Below are 6,627 nucleotides of genomic sequence, written 5' to 3'. Positions count from 1 at the left end.
CCCCCAGCCCCACTCCTTTTCTATAAAAACCCCTAGCTTCCAAGCCTCGTGGTCAAATCCACTGTCTCCTGTGTGAGATACGTTTCGACCCAGAGCCCCGCCATTAAAATACCTCGTGTTGTTACATCAAGGTGTTGTGTTCTGTTCGTGATTCTTAGGTGCATGCCGAATCGGGAGTTGAATGGGGGTTTCCCCACTAGGTTCTTTCAATGACATGATCAGAGATTCCCTACAACAGAAGAGGGTGAGTTATGTATGTACATGAATGGGACCTGGACATCTATTTACTTGGACAATCTGATCCAAACTTCTTGGAGAAGATCACCATAGAAGATCACCATAGAAGATCACCGTATGAGCAGAGTACTGTACACACAGCCTAATTTTCTAAAAATTCTCCAAATCACTGTGTTAATGTCCTTGACACTGAATATGCACTTTAACTAACAACTTTTAACATGATACCTTCATCTTACAATGTTGATTAGGGCATCCCCACATTTTCACAAAATAGGGTGTTTCCAAGGCCAGGCCCTTTCAACCACTCCTAAATCCTGCAAGCACATGTCCCTAACAGGCTTCCTCAGTTCATCAAGCAACAACTTGTTCTATTTTCCACCACAGTAGAATTTTATTTTATTTTATTTTATTTTATTTTATTTTATTTTATTTTATTTTATTTTATTTTATTTTATTTTATTTTATTTTATCTTATCTTATCTTATTTTATTTTTCTGAGAAAGCTTGCCCTACCAACAACCAGCATTGGTCCTTTTCTCTAGTTCCATGACAGCAACCAGAGCCAACACCAGTCTTATTGACCTGAGTATTTCCCAGTGTCCAGCAGAGGGCAGCATAGGAATAAAAGAACATGTTTTCCTTCACAGCACCAGAGAGGCTGAGATGGTGCAGTTCCAGACAAGACTAGAAGCCTTAACACAAAGACACATTAGAAGCAAAACCTCAGTGTGGTGGTACATGTTTGACATCTCAGGACATAGGAACCAGAGATGGGAGAATCAGAAGTTCAAGGCCAGCCATGCCTGAAACCCTGACTCAAAACAAATATTAGAAACCAGTTTCATCAAATGGGTTGGCCGTTTTCTCCAGAATATGTAGAATATGTGCTTCACAAGCATCTGAGACTGAAGACCCACAAGTTTCTAATTTCAAATCTTTGCATTTTATTTTACTATGGAGAAAAATACATTTTGGCAAATGTCTGATAAATGATGAATACTGTGGAGAGATCAAATGGATTTAGCATAGAAACATTTGTTCCCAAAGTGTGGAGGAGACACTGAAGGAACAGCCATCCAGAGACTGCCCCACCTGGGAATCCATCCCATATACAGACACCAAATCCAGACACTATTGAGGGTGCCAAAAAGTGCTTGCTGACAAGAACCTGATATACCAGCTCCTTAGAAGCTCTGCTAGATCCTGACAAATACAAAGGTGGATGCTAGCAGTCAAACATTGGACTTAGCATGGGTTCCCAATGGAGGAATTAGAAGAAGGACTGAAGGAGCTGAAGGGGTTTGCTACTCCATAGGAAGAACAACAATATCAACCAACCAGACTCCCCAGAGTTCCCAGGGACCAAACCACCAACCAAAGACTACACATGGGGGGACCCATGGCTCCAGTCACATATGTAGCAGAAGATGGCATTGTCTGGCATCAATAGAAGGAGAGCTTTGTTAATCTACAACAAGTTGCTTGGTTATGAGTGTACATTATAATTGTAGACTGGTTGAAAGATTTTGCTGGGATATTTAAGGGATGGAAGAAAAAATAAAGTAAGGAGTGGGGTGGTATGGCCAGAAAAAAATAGGAGAGGCCCCTGGTTCTGTGAAACTCCATCCCCCAGTGTAAGGGAATGCCAGGGCAGTGGGGTGGGAGTGTGGAGGTGGGAGGGGCTGCACCCTCACAGAATCAGGGGCAGGGGGGATGGGATAGGGTGGTTCTTGATGGGAAACCAGGAAGGAGAATAACAGTTGAAATAAAATACATAAAACATCCAATAAATTTAAATAAGAAAAAAAGGTGAGACATATGGAGGTATAAAAGGATGAAGGGAACAGCTTACGTTCTGGGGCCCGGAGCACTGTTGCCATTAAAATTCCTAGACAAGGCTATGCTAGGATACTCTTCCCTAACTGTTTGGAAAGATAAGCACTTCTCTGTATATCAGATCCACGCCATTGCCCCCAGTATCCCAGTGTGGAACCTCACTGAGCACCAAGACTAAGGTGGGATGGTTTAGATGGGTCAGGCAAAACTAGGGTGGAGAAAGAGTTAAAGGTGTTTTGAGGAAAAAGCAAACCCTTGGGTAGGAGCTGTGCAAGTTTGAGATGCTTATGAGGTCCCTGATGCCAGTTGCTGGATAGATCTGGTGAGGAACACAAAGGTAAGAAGCCAAAGCTGAAAGAAGCCGCTCTAGAAGGGCGTAAATTTAGTCTTGGAGATGGAGTGATAGTCCTCTGATTGACTCAGAGTTTTATATGGAGCCCTTAACTTTTCCTTTTCCTTTCTTCCCCAGGTGTGGAAAAAAAAAAAAACACTGATGAGGAAAACTAGGGCTTTCCTTCTCTTACTCAAGATTCAGAAAGCTCCCAGGCATAAAGGTCCACTGGAAATTGTCCTTTTCTTCCCCTGAACCTCATTAGGACTGCCTTCATCATGACCATGAAGTTTAGGTGTGCTGAGTTTTCAAGAAATGCCAACTTTCCATGTTAACTTTGTTAATGATTCATTGTCATCTAAAGGTGTGTTGTTCAATATTCATGAGTTTATGTCTGTTCTCTAGATTCTTTTGCTGTTGATTTCTAGGTTCGTTTCATTGTCAGATATAAAACAAAAAAAATGCTTCAGGTTTTTTTTCTCATTTGTTAAGATCTGCTCTGGGTATCATATTTTCTATTACAGAGGAAGTTTCATGAGCTGCTGAGAGGATTCTGGGCTCTGGAGTATCTGGATGGGATGCCCTGCAGAAGTATATTAGGTCCATATGACTTATATTAATGTCATTTACCTCAGATGGTTCTCTGGTTTTAGGTCAAGGCACTCTATATATTGGTGACAGTGGAGTGCTAATGTCACCCACTATAATTCCCTTGGGTTCAATCTATTTAAAAACAAATACTTTTTTTTTTTCATTTTGAAACTTGTAGTGCTGATATTTTGGTGCATAAATGTTTAGAATTGTTACATCTTCATGATGAATTTTTCACTTAATCAATATAAAGTAACCTTCTCTGTGACTTCTGACAAATACCAATATGATGTCTGTCAGATGGGGAACAAAGAGAATTTCTTCCTTTCTGCTTCTACCTTCTTGAAAAGCCTTCTCCATCATTTGATCCTAGGCTGTCTTTGTCCTCCATGGTAACAAGCACTCCTTGGAGGCAACAAACAGGTGGATCCCGATTTCTTTTCTATCTGATCTACTAGTCTGCGTCTTTTGTCTAGCGACTCTGAAGCATTATTATTCATGTCCATTTGTTGTTTTTGTAATGTTGGGTATCACTCCTCTTTATTTGGTTCACTACTATACTGGTATAATTTATTCTTTCCTGTGGTTTCTTGGAAGTATTCATTTTCCTCTCCAGTGTGTAGGGATTCATTAGGTCTTTGTCAGTGTCTGCACATTCTAATTCAGTTTCTTGTTATCCATTCCTGATAGTCTATCTCCTACTTGACCCATTGTATTAAAAAGATTATATTTGACTTGGGTTAGTTTCACATTGAACATTTTAGTTTCACTTTTTTTTCATTATTTCTTATGAAATTTTTTTCGTATGCCACACTGAATTCCTTGCTACATCCAAATGTTTGGGTGCTTTGTTAAAAATTAAATTATTTAGTTTTTATAATTCAATATATATTATTTTATCAAAATCCCCCAAGTATTCTTTTTATCTTCTCCAACCATTCTAAAAATTAAAATATAATTATATCTTTTCTCCCTCCAACACTTCTCATGTACTTCCATCCTTTTTCTTAATTTAATTGTTGAATAAATATACATACACAAATACACACTATATATATATATATATATAGTATATATATATATATATATATATACTATGGAAACCACCCAAACATCTGGGTAGGCCCACCATGCCAATGTTCTAATAGCCACTTCAGAACATTCATCATTGGAGCTTAGTAATTGATAGAGTTGAGAGGAACAGGGATATTATAGTGTGGACTGAGCTATCATTTGATCAGGTTGGGAACAGAATGGAAACAGGCTGTGGAAATATAAGTATTATATCTAGTGAAGGAAAATATAGAAGTGGGAATGTAGATAAAAAAATGAAGTTAGGATGTTCTTATCATACTTGGAGCTTAAATATGATTAAAGCATACAAAGAGGCAAAAAGAAGGGGGAATGGGAAAGAGTAAGAGAGAGGTGAGGTAGGGAAGAGTATAGAACAGTAGACAGCCAACATTAGGATGGGTGTAAAACTAGAATGATTGGTCTTAAGATCTAACAAGAAACATAAAACTAGAGCAAAAACAGTAAGATATATTTATGAAAGAATAAAGATTGAAAAATATGATAACCAAACAAAAAGATGCTAGTGTTGTGTCATGAGACTTTAATCCCAGAACTCAAGAGCTACACATAGGCAAAGTTAAAGGCCATATAATGTATAATTGATGCATATAGTGAGACCCAGGTATACCAAAGACACCTAGTAGACCCTGTCTCAGAAAACAAATTAAAAACAAAAACAAAAACAAAAAAACTGTGCCCTTCCCAGCCATAAGCATGTTTTTTTCCAGCCATAAGCAGGCTGAACAGACCTTGAGTGCTCATCACAATGGACTGTCACAATGGACCTTAATGAGGTAGGTGGAGTCATCTGCCCCAGTTGTACATGCAACTTCCTACAGGAACTTAGAATAATAGATGACCCACTGACCTTGTTTTGCAACATAATCCAGCTGAAACAAAGGATGGGTCTATGGGCTTTCCCTATATAAATGCAGTGCTGAATATTAAACTTGGATCCTTGATCAGAACCTTGTCTTGCCTTCATTCTTCTCTCCCTTGCCACCCACACCCACCCCTGTCTCTTTTTCATTTAAAGCTCCCCAAACAGGTAAACCCAGGTTGTCCATGGCCACTGGATAGCTACAGGTGGTGCCTGAACAAGGGGCCTGAAAACGGGGATGGGGGGAAACCCACTGAGAAATACTGACTTGCGTGGAGCTCCACAGAAAATATAAGAAAATTAATAGTATTCTGCACAGAAAGCAACACACAGCATTAATGGTAACACTAGATATAAATTTTATTTTTTGGAGGCTGTTCTTGCAGGAGGTGCATTTGAGGGGATACAGGCTAGGCTGAGGAGGTGTTGACCCAATGCCAACTTCACCTAGGGGTGACAGCACAATGGGACAGAGGAATTCTAAACAGACATTTGTCTGCAGCCAAAAAGAGCTGCTCCAGGTGAGAGGAGCAGGGTTTAAAAAACAAATGTTAAAAAAAAAAACAAAACCTTATATCAAGTAGAATTATGCTGTCCATAGTTCCCAGAAGTAGGAATGATAAATATACAAATGACATGAGAAAGAGAGTATAGGTTTCAGAAAAGCAGTTTTCCCCTGTACAGGATGCTTTATCAAAAGAGAAGGTATGGGAACTAAAAGGGACCAGGGGAAGCGGGGAGGGGGGGAGATAGGAGGGCTGCCAGATGCTTTCCACTCGGCCCTGGGTGGGCATCTAAGCCACTGACCCCACTCAATGGGGGTGCACAAGGGGCAGCCCCCAACCAGGGGGCCCGGGGCAACACCCTGTCGCCCCGGGGTTCTGGGAGAGAGGGCTGAGGGAGAGATGTTCCCACACAGGTGAGAGTCTGTGCAGTGGACCTTGATGAGCAGAGACTGTCTATGGTTTTAGAGCCTTATTATAGAAAGGCAGGGGGAAAGTGAGAAGGGAGAGAGAGAGAGAGAGAGAGAGAGAGAGAGAGAGAGAGAGAGAGAGAGAGAGGCTGGCCATGACCAAGAGGAGGGAAAGGGGGAAAAAGAGAGAGAGAGAAGAAAGGCTAGAGAATAAGAGGGAGAGAGAGGGAGAGAGAGGAGAGAGGAGAGGAGAAGACAAAGAGAGGAGAGAGGAGTGAGAGAAGTGAGAGAGCGAAGTGGGGCCAAACAGCCCCTTTTAAAGTATGCTGCTATCTTTTCTGTTGCTAGGCAACTGGGGAGGAGTTTAGCCTGAAGGTCAGCTTGGGACATTGCCTATGTGACTGCTAGCCACACACTTCTCCTGGAGGGGCTGAGGGAAGTGGTAACTTCTACAGGATCCAGGGTTCCAGGAGACATGAGAGCACTCCTTCCATCCCATGTAGGTGAATTATCACCACTGGGTCCTGGGTTCAACATCTAGCCTAAACTGGAAACCAGGCTGTCTGGTTTGGGCTATAAGAGTTGAGAAGGCAAAAGATTGTACAATCAATTAATTTTTCCATGGGTAATACAATTTGAGGGTAATAACATCAGTTTTGAACAGCAATTAATTAATCTAGATAGATATTATGGTTTTCCTCACTATCATGTAGCTTTCCCCAAAAGGGGAGGGAGAGGGGGAGGGAGAGGGGGAGGGGGAGG

Source organism: Mus caroli, chromosome 8 (assembly GCF_900094665.2).
Source record: "Mus caroli chromosome 8, CAROLI_EIJ_v1.1, whole genome shotgun sequence".
In the NCBI taxonomy this organism is placed as follows: Eukaryota; Metazoa; Chordata; class Mammalia; order Rodentia; family Muridae; genus Mus; species Mus caroli.
Note: the sequence above shows the minus strand (reverse complement) of the source record.